The sequence below is a fragment of the Panthera uncia genome, assembly GCF_023721935.1.
Source record: "Panthera uncia isolate 11264 chromosome B2 unlocalized genomic scaffold, Puncia_PCG_1.0 HiC_scaffold_24, whole genome shotgun sequence".
NCBI lineage: Eukaryota > Metazoa > Chordata > Mammalia > Carnivora > Felidae > Panthera > Panthera uncia.
This window is the reverse complement of record NW_026057580.1, coordinates 65,715,304-65,731,849: the sequence shown is the minus strand read 5'-3', so window position 1 is coordinate 65,731,849 and position 16,546 is coordinate 65,715,304. Positions and strand designations below refer to the sequence as shown.

The following is a 16,546-nucleotide window of genomic DNA, read 5'->3' as shown; positions in this document are numbered from 1 at the left end:
AAGAAGAAGAAGAAGAAGAAGAAGAAGAAGAAGAAGAAGAAGAAGAAATCCTAAGAGGAGACATCCTCGGGGAGGGAAGTCCTGTCTGTCAGTCCCTGGACTCCCACATTTCCCTGCTGAAGCCCCACCTTTATATCACACTGTTGTGTCTTGTGAGGAATGCTTGGATAGGATATTGCTCTTTGTATATATCACAAATAGATCTCATTTACCTACACTAGGAAACTTTTACTAGCACAAAACAACAATTTTAAGATTGTACTCACATGGAAATACAATAAACATAACCAAAATGTCAAGCCAAGTATTACCTTCGTGTTTATTAGCTACTACTCCCTCTTTGTGATCTGCTTATTCTCTAGCATGCAAATGTCAGTAAATGCTGGAAGTTTAGATAAAATTTATGAACATAAGGGACGCCTAGGTGGCTCAGTCAGTTAAGCATCTGATTCTTGATCTCAGCTCAGCTCTTAATCTCAGGATTCTAAGTTTAAGCCCTGTGTTAGGCTTCATGCTAAGCGCGGAGCCTACTTAAAAAAAAAAACAAACTACGGGGGCCCTTGGGTGGCTCAATGGTTTAAGCATCCGACTTAGGCTCAGGTCATGATCTCGTGGTTCGTGAGTTTGAGTCCCATGTCAGGCTCTGTGCTGACAGCCTCAGAGCCTGGAGCCTGCTTTGGATTCTGTGTCTCCCTCTCTCTCTGCCCCTTCCCTGCTCTCTCTCAAAAATAAACATTTAAAAAACATTTTAAAAAAAGATTAAACAAATTATGAACATAAAATTGAGAAAACACATTAACCTAATTTTTGCTGGAGATGATGACCATTTGTAGCAATGGACACCCAGGGCCACGGGGTAGAGCCTGAGAACCCAAGTTCTATCACAGAGCTGATCACTGGTCAGAGGAGGAGTAATGGAGCAGAGTGCTAACGAGGCCCCAACCCTTCTTCGACCAGAGCAGCAGTGCTGGAAAATACTGAGGTTCCTTGTATTTCACTTGGAGAAAGGATTCTACTAATGGGGAAAAAAAAAAAAATGTCCTTTTAGCATGGCTTCCCCCCTCTTCCAGGCTCCACACAAGAGCCACTCTCCCTCTCCACCCTCCCCTTCCCTTTTCCAAATTCATGTTGCACCAATGCTATGTGTCTTTGTACTGTTATTATCTTCTAAGCTCTATGGGCAGTGACAGGGCAAGAATTGTGTCTCATTCCTCACTCCCATCCCCATTAGCTTGGCACACACAAACACCAGTGAATACTTGCAGACTCATTTTCTAGAAATGAAAGGAGCATCCTACCCATTATCACATCCACCCTACACTCACTCATTTGCCTGTATATGCTAGGTAGCCAGCTAGGCTAGGCTTGGGGATAGGGGATAAAACACAGCCCTTGCCCTCAAGGAACTGCTATTCAAGGGGAATGTGGGCAAATTGGCTGTCAGAGAACTTAAGTGAAAGCTAAGGTCCAAAGGAGGCGGGACCCTATATAGGCTAATGCCTGGAGCAGGGACGCCTGTGAAGAGTTCTAACTGCAAAGGTGGCCTGAAACAGAACTTGGGGGGAACAGCAAGTTACAACCATAATTTTTCGCTTTCTAATGGACCATTCTCATCAGCATGCTGTTACTTCTCTCACTAAAAAGCCAACCAACCTTCTCTTAATGCCACTAACTCCCAGCTACAACTTTTGTTCATCTTTATAACAAAAGTCAAAAGTGTTGTCTATGCTCTCCTCAACGCCTCTCATTTTCTAACTCCAAAAGGTCATTTATGAGTCCTCCTCTTGTCTGACCTCTCAGCACATCTGAAACCAGTGATCACTCCCTTCTTCTTCACTTGGCTTCCGGGACACCTTGCTCTTGGTACTCCTCCTGGTGTACCGTCCCTGCTGTCCTCCCTTCTCCCAGACATCTTAACGCTGGTGGGCCCCTGGGCTCAATCTTTGGCCTGCATCTCTTCTACGTGATTCATCAGTTTTGACAAATGCGTATCAAGACACCAAACATTTCCATGGTTTTAAATGCCGTCTATATGCCAACTACTCCCCAGTCTACATCCCCATTCCAGATCTTTCTCCCAAATTCCAGACATGTATATCTGTGCAGAAAAGATTTAATATAGCAGGCCTGAGACCGCTATCCTTAGAAAGGCCTGCTTACAAGGTGGGCCCCCAGTTGGCATCTGGAAACTTGGGATTTCAGGACTCTCACCACTCTCAGAACTGACAGGAGTAGCTCACCGCTGTAAACTGTTTGTACAATTTCTTATGATGAACACCTGCTTTCCTTCTGGGAGTCTTGAATTTTGGTACATGCTAGGCAGAGAGTGCCTATATGACAAAAGCCTATAAACACCCTGGGCAAAGTCCCTAACGAGCTTCCCTGATAGATAGTATTTCACATGTCACAGTTTGTTGCTGGGGATTTAAGCCTGTCCTATTGAGTCCACTGGGAGAGGACTCTTAAAGGACTGCACCTGGCTTCCTCCAGATTTTGTCCCGTGCATCTTCTCCCTTTGCTACCGTGCTTTGTATCTTTCTGCTGTGATAAACCCTAGCCCTGACCCAGAGCCAAGTCCTGTTGAATCTTCCTAGTGAATCAGTGAACCTAGGGGTGGTCTTGGGATATTGACACAATATCCAAACGCTTATTTGACATCCCTGTTACTTTGGGTGTGTAACAGGTATCTCAAGCTATACTGGTCCCAAAACAAACTCCTGACACGTCTCCAACCCCAAATCTGTTTCACCTGTAGCCTTCCCCATGTCAGTACATGATAACTCCACCCTTGTAGGTGCTGAGAACAAAAGCTTCCGGTAATTCTTGATTCTCCCTCATACCCATACCCAATATGCCAAGAGGTTATTATGTTGGCTGTATCTTCAAAACACGGTCCGTATCCCATCACCTCTCACCACTTCCACTGCTTCATCACCAGGGATACTACAAAGGCTCCAGTAGAGTCTATTTTCCACAGACCAGTCATTCTTCCAAAAATAATTTATACTTTATCACTCCTACAAAAGCATGGAGAAGAGGAAGGTCCCTACTGTAGCTAACAGGCTCCATGTGATCTCGTCCCTCAGTTCCCTCTCTGACCTCATCTCTTGCCACTCTTACCTTTGCTCTCTCAGCTCCAGCCACACTGACCTTCCTGATGCTCCTCACATACAACAGGGACATTTCTGGTTAAGGTCTCTGTCCCAGCTGCACCCAGAACTCTTACCCCACACACCTGCATAAGTAACTTATTTTCTTAAACTTCTTTTTTTTTTTTTAACGTTTATTCATTTTTGAGAAAGGAAGACAGACAGAACATGAGTGCGGGAGGGGCAGAGAGAGGCAGACAAGAATCCGAAGTAGGCTCCAAGCTCTGGCACAGAGCCTGATGTGGGGCTCGAACCCATGGACGGTGAGTTCATGACCTGAGCTGAAATAGGATGCTTAACTGATTGAGACACCCAGGCACCTCTCTTCAACTCTTAACTCAAATGTCACCTCAATCCTGTCTACTCATTCCAATTCTATTTAATAAGCTTTTTGCCCTCCCAATCATCCCTTACTCCGCTCTACTTTTCTCCTCTATAGCACTTATCACCTATCATATCATACATAATTTACTGGGTGTTTCTTTCTCTTTTTTCCTTTTTTTGGACTGTTTCCCCTAATAGAATATAAACTCTACCAGGGTAGAAATCTTCACCTGAATTTGTTTACCTCTGCTGAATCCTAAGGGCCTCAGAAGAGTGCCTGGCACATGGTGGGTGTGCTTAATTAGCCACCGTGAAACGAAAGTAGATCAGGAGAATTGGAGCATCAGAATGAACCCAGAAAAGATCCCACAAAGTTGGGGCTCGATTGAAGTGCAAAAGGCTAGATTTCGAAAGACCCTGCCCATAGAAGTTTGGAATTGACCCAGAGAGCATGTGAACCATAGAAAGATCTTAAGCAGGGAAGTGACCCGATAGAAGTACATTTCAAAAGATTATTATTATTATTATTATTGCTAATCACGTGGACGTGAGTTGCGAGGATGAAAACGGCAGGCATCCCGGAGGTTTGTGGTGAGATCTTCAGGAGAGATATAAGATACGTGAATTAGTCGAAGGCAGTACGAAATCAACGTCTGGGAGAGGCAACGTTACCCTTGACCTGCGGGACACTGGGAATCGCTCCACGTTCTGAGCCTGTTCACTACTCCATTAAGAACCTGTCCTAACTGCTTTGCGGTCTACTGCAACTGCAAATCCTTCCTTCTCCTGGAGACCTCAGACTGAGCACCGAAACGGGGTCGGGTTCCCTGGCATACTCCCCACCCCCGCGGACTGCGCACCTTCCCGGGTCCTCAAGGTCAAAGGAAACTGGACACCTGCGTCCTCGAGCTCCGGGTCTGCGTTTGAAGCCAGCAGTAGCGGCCGGGCCCAAAGGCGGCGTGCCTCGGCGCGCCGAGTGCCCACGACCCCGCAACCCCTGGGTCCACCGGGCGTCCTGAGGCTGGCCGGGCCGGGGCAGGCAGGACGCGGCAGACTCACGCGGAGTCCTGGCAGGAGCGCAGGCTGGGCAGAGGCGTTCGCCGCTCCCCTACTTCACGAGTGCGCGCCAGGAAGCAACAGAGTGGGCGCCAGGCGGGGCCACAGCACGCCCGTCAGGGGCGCAGTTACCTGCAAGTCAGGGCAGCTCCTCCCCCCGTCGATCCCTCCCCGTGGCCTTGCGGACGGGGCCTCCAGGCCCCGCCCTGCCTTGCCCCGCCCCTTCCGTCAGCGCCGCCGCGGCGAGAGCGGGCCGGGCGGGGCGCACGGGAGCGGCGGCGGCGGCGCAGCGACCCCTGCTGGAGGTCGCTCTTCGGCGGACTGCGCGGAGAACAGGCCGGGCAGAGTGGAGCCGAGGAGGCAGCGCCGCGTGTTTATTTTCACGTGGCCCGAAAAGAGAGCTTATCTTAATGTAGTGTCTTTGGATTTTCTGCGGTCACAAACCCCTTTGAACATCTTTGAGAGATATAACGTTGTCTCCAGAAAAATGTAAGTACCCTCCAAAATTTACTGATAAAGTAAGGTAAGTTCAGAACATCTTTTCAAGACTAAAGTGATTAAAAGGTAACTGGTCATAACTGTCAGGCTTACCTGTCATGCAGTAGGTGATTAGATGGAAAAAAAAAAAAAAGTCTGAAAATACTGCTTAGCCGTGGGCCTTGTAGAAACAGCTCTTTTGCGATGCAAAAAGATGAACCAGAAACTAAAGAACTTCCAAGGGACAGACTGTTTTACATGTGGACACATTAATGTTATGGGGATACATACTCTGTTAAATTAAAAATAGTAAGTTTTTCCCCCTTGTTTTCGGATCATCCTCCCTTCTCTTTCCCTTCCTCACCAGCTCTAGGTTTCTTACACTATAAATTCTACTGCTTCCTCACTGATTCACAGTGGCTGTTTGGTTGCATTTGAGCAATAAGAAAAAGCAGTTACAATTGTGTCAAATGTTGAAATGATACAACTTCATACATCTATCAATTCAGTTTATAATGTTGACATTTTGGGTGATATATAGTTGCATTTTCTAGTTTAAGTCATTTGTAGAAGATTACAGATAAATTGTTAAATCTGCCAGTAATAGGGGTTAATCAGTATTATTATAAACTGACAAAATTACTGTATGATTATGCATGATTATAGGAGGAGATAAAAGAATACAGTGATAATGGGTTACATAGAATCAACTTGGCCACTGGCCTTTAAAAAAGAAACATTTCATTAGATGAATCAAGTTAGTATTTAACATAAAATGCTAATTAATATAAAAAAACTGCTGTGAGATTAACAAGTAAGTAGTATGTGGGGGTTGGGAGATACACATATTTGTGATTTGTAATTTTTTTCACAGAAACACCCAATTCTTGGGGCACCTGGCTGGCTCAGTCAGTAGGGCATGTGACTCTTGAGATCTCAAGGTGGTGAGTTCAAGCCCAGCTTTGGGTGTGGAGCCTACTTAAACAAAGAAAGAAAAAAAAAAGAAAAGTAAAGAAAAAAGAAGAAAAGAAACATCCTATTCTTTTTCCCCCTGGGCAGGAGCTCCTGCTGTAGTGCTTTACAGGGATGGTAGTTTTCATGAGGTTAGACCTTGGGGTGGATTAGGTTCCCATCAGTCAACAGTGATACACTACTTCAAATCACAAAGGAGAATTTTAATTTAGCTCTAATACTTAATCTTACATAAAGAGATGAGTAAATCAGATGGTGCCTTTGTTTGGGGCCCGTAGATGAATTTAAAGTTATTTTTTTTAATGCAGGAGGAGCAGCCTCACTCTAAACATTGTTATTATGGGCTGGATTTTCTTATAACTTCTCTTCCAACTTATTTACTGCTTATTTATTTGTTTAAGTTGAGACAAATGAGCTGGAGCAGAAAGTCGCCTTTCCACTGCCTCACCTTGCATATCCCAAACCTCAAGGTTAGTCACCAAATATATTTTAAGAACAATCCATTACGTGGGGCGCCTGGGTGGCTCAGTCAGTTAAGTGTCCAACTCTTGAGTTTGGCTCAGGTTGTGATCTCACGGTGAGATGGAGCCCCAGGTTGGATTGGGCTCTGCGCTGACAGTGCTCTCTCTCCCACTCTCTCTTCTTCTCCCCTACCCTCAAATAAATAAATAAAACTTAAAAAAAAAACTTTCTAAAAACAAAAAAAGGGAACAATCCATTACAAAGCCCCGCCCCTTCACTCTGCACCTTCTCGAGGCGAGGCGCTCATTCTTTAGGCTCTGCTCTTTCCTGAATCATCAACCTTTCTCACTCTTCCAGATCATTCCTGTCTACATGCAAACAATACACACAAGTCACAAGTTCTTATCTCACATACATGAGATATATGACATTTTTTTATTTTAAAAATTAATAGATATAATGTGATACTTTTTTTCACTTCATTTTATTTTCAAGATTCATCCCATGTTTATACATACTTTTGGGCTTCTTCATACCATTCATATATAAATTATTCACAGTTTATTTGTTTCCTTCCTAAAGAACAATTAGGTTCTGTCAAACACTGCAGCCATGGGCACTTCTTGGGGTAGGGAGTATATCACTGTGTGAAAGTTTCTCTGGGGTGTTTACTTAGAATAGGAATCTCTGGGGCCTAGTGTAAGTGTGTTTTTCTTCAGTCTTACTAAAAATGGCCTAGTTTACATTCACATTACTAATTTACATTTGCACAAGCTCATGAAAGCCATATTTCCCCCCATTCTTCTTAATAGTTCATATTATCAGATTTTTAAATATTGTCAGTTGTATGGATGGAAAATACACCTTGTTTTAATTTTAAACTTTCCCTGATGGTAGTGAGATTGAGTATTTTTTTTATATATTTGTTGACTATTCAGATTTTTCTCTTCTTTATTTTTTTATTTTTTATATTTATCTATTTTTGAGAGAGAGAGAGAGAGAGAGAGAGAGAGAGCACGCATGCACTCCTGCACAAGTGGGGGAGGGGCAGAGAGAGAAGGAGATATAGAATCCAAAGCAGTCTCCAGGCTCTAAGCCATCAGCCAGAGCCTGACGCAGGGCTGGAACCCACAAACCGCGAGATCATGACCTGAGCTGAAGTCGGACGCTCAACCTACTAAGCCACCCAGGCACCCCAGATTTTTCTCTTCTTTAATTTGCCAGTTTAATCATGCTCCCAATTTGCGTTTATGATGGATGCCCTTGCATTCTTATAACATAGTTTAAAAAAAAATCACATGCACGTTTCCCTAAATAATATATTGGCTTATTTTGTTCTTGAAATGTGTATAAATGATGTCATGTTATAGGTCATACCGATGATGACTGTAAGTCATCAGTACAGTTTCTGTTGATAACTCATGCTTTCACTCAAAGATAGAGTTCTAAGATTCAGTTATCTGTAGCTGGTGAGTTATAGTTCATCTGTTTCTTTTACTGCTCGTAATATTCCATAGTGTAGGCATACCATAATTTATTGTTTTTTTCTTTCAGAAGAAAAATGATTTTAATTTGTCTTTTTTTAACAATTTTATTTTTTTGCCAATATGTATACTTTTTCAGTCTTTTGTACAATTTTATTTTCTCCCTTCAATCATAATATGATATCCAAATTTTGTTTTAATCGGAGGGTCCATAAACACAGGCTTATCCAGCCCACTTTCAGGCAAGGCAAATACTGCTTCTTGAAATGGTTCCACCATGGAACCTCTGGTTATCCAACCGGTGTCACCCCCCTGCTTGGCTTTATCTCAGCGATACTGTGCAGCCACTTCACTGAATCTCTTTCCAGACTTTAATTTTTCCTCGGCTTCCATGATTTTGCATGTTTGTCATATAGAACGTGTCTGACCTTTACTGCACTGCCACCACCTTTGGGACCCTGAGCCTTCTTGTCAGAATGGCCACTCCCAGAGGCTGCTTCCCCTCCCCACCTTTCCCAGAACCACTTTTTCCTTTGGGTGGCATCTTTAAAACTTGCAGCTGACCTGCCTATGTGTATGTATGTTTGTGTGTGTGTGCGTGTGTGTATTTAATTTAACATATATATAACATATATATTATATACATTATATATACATATATAACATATATATTATATACATTATATATACACATATATATATAGCTTAACATATATATGTATGTATGTGTTTAATTTTTTTAGGTTATTTATTTTTGAGAGAGTGAGAGAGCAAGTGTGTACAAGCAGGGGAGGGGCAGAGAGAGGGAGAGAGAGAATCCCAAGCAGGCTCCGTGCTGTCAGTGCAGAGCTGGATGTGGGGCTCAATCTCATGAACTATGAGATCATGAACTGAGCTGAAATCAAGAGCTGGATGCTTAACTGACTGAGCCACCCAGGTGCCCTTGTTTTTGTTTTGACTATATGTATATACACATATATAATATAGTTATATATATAGTATATATTATATCAATATAATAATTATATGTTATATAGAGTATATATAATAATTATATGGTATATGTTATATGTTATATTATTTATATTATATACTATCATATATATATATATATATATATATATATATATATATATACACACACATACTATATATATACATCAATGTTTTTTACTATATTGGAACTATCTTTCAAATATATTTAAGCCAAAATTTCTCAGAGGGTATCAATTAAGGAGTAAAATTACTGTAATTTTGAGTATGCATGTGCCCAGCCTTATAAGATAAGCCAAACTGTTTTCCAAAATGATTATTTGACCAAGCAGTATGTGAGACTTTCCATTTGGCTCATATTCTTGCCAGCAAGTATATCTTTACACTGTCATGCTGCTTAATTTTTACTAATCTAGTGGTGTGGAAGGGTATCTTGTTGTGCTGTGAATCTGCATTTCTCAGATTACTCATGAAGTTGAGCATTTTTTCACTTGCTTGTTAGCAATTTTTGTTTCCTCTTCATCTGCTTTGTCCAGTTTTTTTTTTAAAGGTTGTGATTTTTAAGTGATCTCTACACCCAACTTGAGGCTCAAATTTACAACCCTGAGATCAAGAGTTGTATGCTCCCCCGACTAAGCCAGACAGGCGCCCCCAAGAACTTCTTATTCTTAATTTAATTATAGGGGAGGAAAAAAACTTCTTTCCTTTATCCTCTTATGTTCAGTAACTGGGATCTTGCAAATTAAAGTTACAAAAGACAGATTAATAAGAGAAAAAACCTAGAGTTTATGTGTGCAAAGTGCATGCACACAGTAGAACTCAGTGATGAGCAGCTCAAAGGTTAGAAATCAAGGGATCATACACCATCTTAACAAAGGGCGGTAAGTTGTAGAGAAGGAAAATGGCATTGGGCTTCTAGGGGTGGTAAATTGTAGGAAGGGAAACACATGGGGGAAACTAATGGAAGAGAAGGGTTATTTTGGTAATGTCCGTTATACAGACTTAGTCTCATGCAGTCTTGGGGTGATAAGAGTGTCTCTGACAGTTCTCTTTTTCCTGGTATGGGAGAAGAGAAGGGGAGTGCATTAATAAAGGAAAATTTATACCCTGTTTTTAGGCAGAAAGCAGGAGGGTGGAAAGCTTTGCCTGTGTCTGCTATTTCTCAGTTGCCTTCTGACCAAAATAACGCTTATGTCAAAGTGGCACATTTTGAGGTGGCATACTCTGATGAATCTATCAGTCTTATTATTAATGGTTAACACATTGTAGTTTTTGTTTAAGACATCTTTCCCGGGCCACCTGGCTGGCTCAGTTTGTGGCATGTACAACTCTTGATCTCGGGGTCGTGAGTTAAAGCCCCACATTGGGCACAGAGCTTCCCCCCCAAAAAATAATAAAAATTTTTTTCTAAAAAAAAAAAAAAGAAAAAGAAGTCTTTCCCAATGTTGAAAGTCATGAAAGTGTCCTCTTAAAATTTCTTCCAATGTTCTAGAGTTTTATCTTCCATATTTAAGCCTATTCCATTTGGAATTTTTTTATGTGTGGTGTCAGGGAAGAATTCAATTTCATCTTTTGTCCCCCCATAAAGATTACCAGTTATCTAGATAGTCTTTTATCAGTGACCTGAATGACACCTCTGTCATATGTCAAGTATTTATGTGTGTATGTGTGTGTTGGTAAGTTCTCTGTTACATTCTATTGGTCTCTCTACCAATACTACGCGATCTTTTTTTTTTTTTCCTTTTTCTACAATCTGAATATAATAGCTGTGTGATAAGTTTTGATATTTGGTAGGATAATTCCTCCCTTCCCCCCTGCCCTGTACTGCATCACTTACTGTTAGATTAATTAAATGGAGAGGCCATTTGGGTCTAATGCCATTGCAGCTTACATGAGCAAAACAAAATCTAAGTCTGTAAATGCCTCATGGTTATGAAATCAAAACACTAAGGACAACCAGTCACCAACAGCCAACTAGGCTTTAAGCTATACCCCATCAATTATTTCCTTACTTTGCATCTCCATTTCCTCTACAAGTCTTTCCCTGAGCTACTGTCAATGGAGTGTTTATAACCACTTGCATTTTGGTGTTGTCTGATTCACATCAATTTTTGCTCAAATAAACTGTACAAATTTTTAATATGCCTCACTTTATCTTTGAACACTACCTTATCTGACTTCTTCAATTTGAGTTAGTTTATAACTAGTCAGTATTTTTATAATCTTGAGTTTTCCATTAAAATGAACATGACAGGGGTGCTTGGGTATCTCAGTCAGTTGAGCGTCTGACTCGATTTCAGCTCAGGTCATGATCTCGGTCACAGGATTAAGCCCTGCATTGGGCTCTACACTGGGAGTAGAACCTGCTTGAGATTTTTTTTTTTTTTTTATGTTTGTTTATTTTTGAGAGAGAGTGAGTGGGGGAAGGGGCAGAGAGAGAGGGATACAGAGGACCCAAAGCAGTCTCTGCAGTGCCGGCTGCCTGATGTGGGACTCAAATTTTTTTATGTGTGGTGTGAGGGAAGAATTCAATTTCATCTTTTTTTTTGAAAAAAAAAACTTGCAGTCCATGACCTTAGCCAAAGTTGGACCCTTAACTGTCACCCAGGCGCCACTCCTGCTTGAGACTCTTTCTCTCTTTCCCTCTGCCTCTCCCCTGCTCACATGTACTTTCTCTCTCTAAAATAAAAATAAATAACTAAACTAAACTAAAATGAATATGACATATGTTCCCTTTTGTTTAGAGCTTCTTTAATGTTTTTCAATAATTTATCTTTTTTTTTCTTAAGACTTTATTTTTAAGTAATCTCTGCACCCAACGTGGGACTTGAGTTTACAACCCAGAGATCAAGAGTCACATACTCTACCAACTGAGCTAGCCAGATGCCCCTCAAATACCATTTCTGCATGTATTGGGAAGATCACACGGTTTTTCTCCTTTAATATGTTAATGTGATAAACTGTGTGCATGGATTTTCTTTCTTTCTTTTTTTTTTTAATATTTAGTCATTTTTGAGAGAGAGAGAGAGAGAGAGCGCACAAGTGGGGTAGGGGCAGAGAGAGAGGAAGACACAGAATCTGAAGTGGGCTCCAGGCTCCAAGCTGTTAGCACAGAGCCCGATGTGGGCTTTAACTCTTGGATTGTGAGATCGTGACCTGACCCAAAGTTGGACGCTCAACCAACTGAGCCACCCAGGAGCCCCTGGATTTTCTAATATTAAACCTAATATTAAACCATTCTTGTATAAACCCAACTTGGTCATTAAAAAAAATTCCCTTATGAAATATTTATTTATTTATTTATTTATTTATTTATTTATTTTTAAAGTTTCTTGGGGTGCCTGGGGTGCTCAGTCAATGGAGCAAGTGACTCTTGACCTCAGGGTTGTCAGTTCACGTCCCACATTGGGTGTGGGGATTACTTAAAAATCTTTTTAAAAAATAATAAAAATAAATAAATAAACTGGGGTTCTTGCAAACAACATAATTGAGTTGTATATTTTGGTCCACTCTTGACACTCTTATGAATTTTGTTTGCTAATATTTTGCTTAGTATTTTTGTGTCTATGTTTATGGGCAAGATTAGTCTCTTATTTTTCCTTTCTTATACTGTCCTTGTATAGCTTTAGAGTCTCAAATATATCAGCTGCATTAAGTGGGTAAGAGAATGTTGCCTCTCTTTTTATAACTGGAAGAATTTGTATAAGATTGGAATAACTTTGGTTCTTTAAAGTCTGGAAGATTATATCTGTATATCTTGGCCTGTGTGTGTGAAGATATTTTAATCTACCGATTACATTATTTTTTAAAAATAGGACTGCCCAAACATTTTATTTCTTCTTAAATTAGTTTTAAGTTAAATTTTCCATGAATTATTTCATTATATGTTTCCTAATTAAATGGCATACAATTGCTTATAATATTTTATCTTGTAAAATGTTATTTATTTACATCTATCTTCTTTATTTTTTTTTTTTCCTTAATCCATCTTTTCAGAGGTTGTCAATTCTAATAGTGTTTTTAAATACCCAACTTTTGGCTTTTAAGATGTTCCTTTGATTATATTTGTGTTTTCTAGTTAATTGATTTATTTTTTCTTTATCACTTCCTTCTACTTTCTTTGTGTTTACTTTGTTGTATTTTTTTTTCTTTTCTTACTTTGTTGTTGTTGTTGTATTTTTTCTAATTTCTTTAGCTAGATGCTTAGGTCAACAACTTTTAGCTTCTCTTGTTTTCTCATACAAGCATTTAAAGGTATACATTTTCCTCTAAGGACTGGCTTAACTGTATCCCACAAGTATTTTCAATTTTAGCATTCTTTGGACCACAGTTGGGATTACTGGTCTAGATTGATTTATGGAGGATAAATTCAATGTGTTGAACGCTTACTAAATATCTAAATATAGACCCCTATGGTAAGAATACTGCTGGCTTCTTTCCTTCTGCCTATAACATCAAGTACATGTATTGCATATTTTAGTTATGACTTATTCCCTCAAAGTTGCACAAACCTAGTAATTTTCCCCTTTGAAAGGATCTTAGAGCCAATAGGGATGATGAAAGTGCCAATAACATGCAAGGAAGCAAGTCATAGAGAACATGAAACCGGAGAGAAATACTATCAGCCCACCACAAATACACTTAAGTACCAAGATTATATTGGGGGACATGGCAGTTTTTTAAATAAACGTGTTTCGTATTTGTTCTCTACTCTAGCCTGAAGGACAAACCAAAAATTATAGCTTACTAGTAAGTAAAATGAAAAGGACAAGTTCTCTGGCCAAGAGTACCCTCAGTTCTTTGAACATGTGTTTTGGAATAACAGGGGCAGCTATTCATGTTTTGTGTAATTATGTTCAAGCTCTGAATCTATAATTTGTTCTAATTTTCTATGAACACTCCCTTGCCACCATTTTAAAAAAAGTTTATTTGAGAGGAAGAAAGAGAGAGAGCATGAGTGGGGCGAGGAGAGGGGCAGAGAGTGAGAGAGAGAGAGAATTCCAAGCAGGTTCTGCACTGTCAGTACAGAGCTCAACGCGGGCCTTGATCCCACGAACCATGAGATCATGACCTGAGCCAAAATCAAGAGTCAGACGCTCAAGTGACTGAGTCACCCAGGTGCCCCTCCCTTGCCACCACTTATTCTCTGCTATCCCACAATTCCTAAGATCTGTATTAGATGCATATTATATGGGTAACTACAAACCTTTAGAGAATTTTCTGTTATTGTTACAATGACCAGGAAAAATGAAAGAGGATTGTATTGACTTATAGATCATATGTATTTATTTAATCTTAAAAAAGTCACGTATTTTTAAGAATTTTATTTTAAAATAAAAATTGTATCTAAAGTGTACAACACACAAAAATGAAGTGCACAGCATGAAGATGCAATATACCTAATGAAATGATGACTACAGTCAAGCTAATTCACACATCATCTCCTCACATGGTTACTATTTCTGTGTGTGTGAGGACAGCACCTTTTGCAGTAAATTCCCATTATTCAATACAGTATTATTAATTATGGTCATCATGCTGTACATTAGCTCTCTAGACTTATTCATTATACATAACTGCAACTTTGTTCTGAATATCTCCCCATTTCCCCACCTTCCTGCTCCTGGTAACCACTGTTATACTCTCTGCTTCTATGCTATATGTTTAACTTTTTTATATTCCTGTACAAGTGAGATTGTATACTTTTCCTTCTCTGTTTGGCTTATCTCATTTAGTATAATGTTGCACATGGCAGATATTATCATGTGTATTTATATTAGGTTAAACCATATGAGATTGCTGATATTTGATCATTTTTAACCTACAAAGATAGCAATTTCTTTTTTTTTTAATAATTTTTTTTTTTTTGTTTTGTTTTTTTTTGAGAGAGAGACATAAGCTGAGAAGGGTCAGAGAGAGAGGGAGACACAGAATCCAAAGCAAGCTCCAGGCTCCAAGCTGTCAGCACAGAGTGTGACATGGGGCTCGAACCCGCGGACCGCGAGATCATGACCCAAGCCAAAGTCAGACAGTTAACTGACTGAGCCACCCAGATGCCCCTTAACCTACAAAGATAGCAATTTCATATGGCTCAATCCTGTATAATTAGAGCTTGAATAGAAGCAGATCTTATGGCATGGTCATAAAAGTTCCTTTTTATACTAAGGGACAAAAAAAAAAAAAAAAAAAAAAATTGGAGAAAATTAAAGAGCCACCATAAGTAATTGTGTCATATGTTAGTAACCGTAACATTGAATGCTACTAACTAACTTAATGTTGAACTTTTGAGAAGCCATTCAAGTCTGACTGTGAAAAAAGCCTTTTCTTTGCTTTCAGTCTAAAGGGGAAGATCAGTGGTGTTTCCAATGCTTTGGCACACTAGTAAATGGGCTTTGTTTCCTTTTTAAAAAGTTTTTAAAATTTTTTTAATGCTTACTTATTTTTGAGAGTGAGTGAGCAGGGGAAGAGCAGAGAGGGAGACAGAGGATCTAAAGCAGGCTCTGTGCTGTCAGTGAAGAGCCCAGTGCAAGTCTTGAACTCCTAAACTGCAAGATCATGACCTGAGCCGAAGCTGGAGGCTTAATCTACTGAGCCATCCAGGCGCTCTGCTTTGTTTCCTTTTTTTAACAGCTGAGGGAAAATGACTGAAAAGGGGAGTCAGAAGCAAAGCTGAAAGAATCAATTATTACAAAGAGCCAAGCTAAATTCACTAATTCACTGTCAGGCAGTTTTCACTGTCATACAAAGAAATAAGGCTATTGCTGTTTGAAGAATCTCAAACTCAGATGTTCCAGAGTGCATGCTGTTAATGCCATGTGTCCCCCAGAACAGTTTTGTTTTTGAGCTGCTGTAGTCTTGTCCTCTGGCATCACGTGGTCCCAGCATCTGCTCTGCCTTCCCTTTGGGTATCACACTAAGACACACCTTCTTAGAAATTATAGATCTGAGTTTTTCACAGTGAGGAAATGCTATCCCTATCTTCCCTTTACTTAATGCTTGAGTCTCTCTCTCTTTTTTTTTTAACTCTGAAAAGCAGGAGCCAGAGCTTTGCATGTTGGTCAGTGAATGGGGTATACTCTGATAATGTGAGAACAAAGTCAGAAAATGGGATTCAGTGAAACAGGTGATGGTAATTACCAACGTAACATGCACAAGATTGGCCATTGGTGGAAACAAATCAGAAATGACATGGCCTTGGATTCAAATCTTGGCTCTACGACTTATTAGCAGGGTGACTTTGGCCATGTCATTTAACCCCATGCCTCAGTTTCCATAGCTGTAAAATGGGAATAACAGTATACCTATCTAATGGGTCTCCTGGGTGGCTTAGTCGGTTAAACATCTGACTTTGGCTCAGGTCATGATCTCACGGTTCGTGGGTTTGAACGCCACGTTGGGCTCTGTGCTGGCAGCTCAGACCCTGGAGCCTGCTTCGGATTCTGTGTCTCCTTCTCTCTCTGCCTTTCCCTCATTCATGCTCTGTCTTTCAAAAATAAATAAATGTTAAAAAAAAAAAGTTTTTAAAAAGTATATCTACCTTAAAGGATGTTGAGGATTAAATGAATTAATATATGTAAAGTATTTAGGACAGTGCATGACATGTGGTAAGTAATATGTAAATGTTAACAA

At 40.1% G+C, this 16,546-nt stretch overlaps 1 protein-coding gene and 1 pseudogene across 2 annotated transcripts in view; both read right to left on the bottom strand.

The window, feature by feature from the left end:
• Positions 1 to 4,734, bottom strand: part of MTRES1 (mitochondrial transcription rescue factor 1) — a 15,906-nt gene extending 11,172 nt beyond the window's left edge. The window contains exon 1 of one of the 2 annotated variants that reach the window (XM_049654091.1): positions 4,662 to 4,734. The gene's annotated coding sequence lies outside the window, so the exon portion shown is untranslated. The other variant, XM_049654090.1, reaches the window with a different exon arrangement.
• A 1,260-nt stretch (positions 4,735 to 5,994) lies between these two features.
• Positions 5,995 to 8,877, bottom strand: LOC125938761 (peptidyl-prolyl cis-trans isomerase NIMA-interacting 4-like; annotated as a pseudogene).
• Positions 8,878 to 16,546: the final 7,669 nt, after the last annotated feature.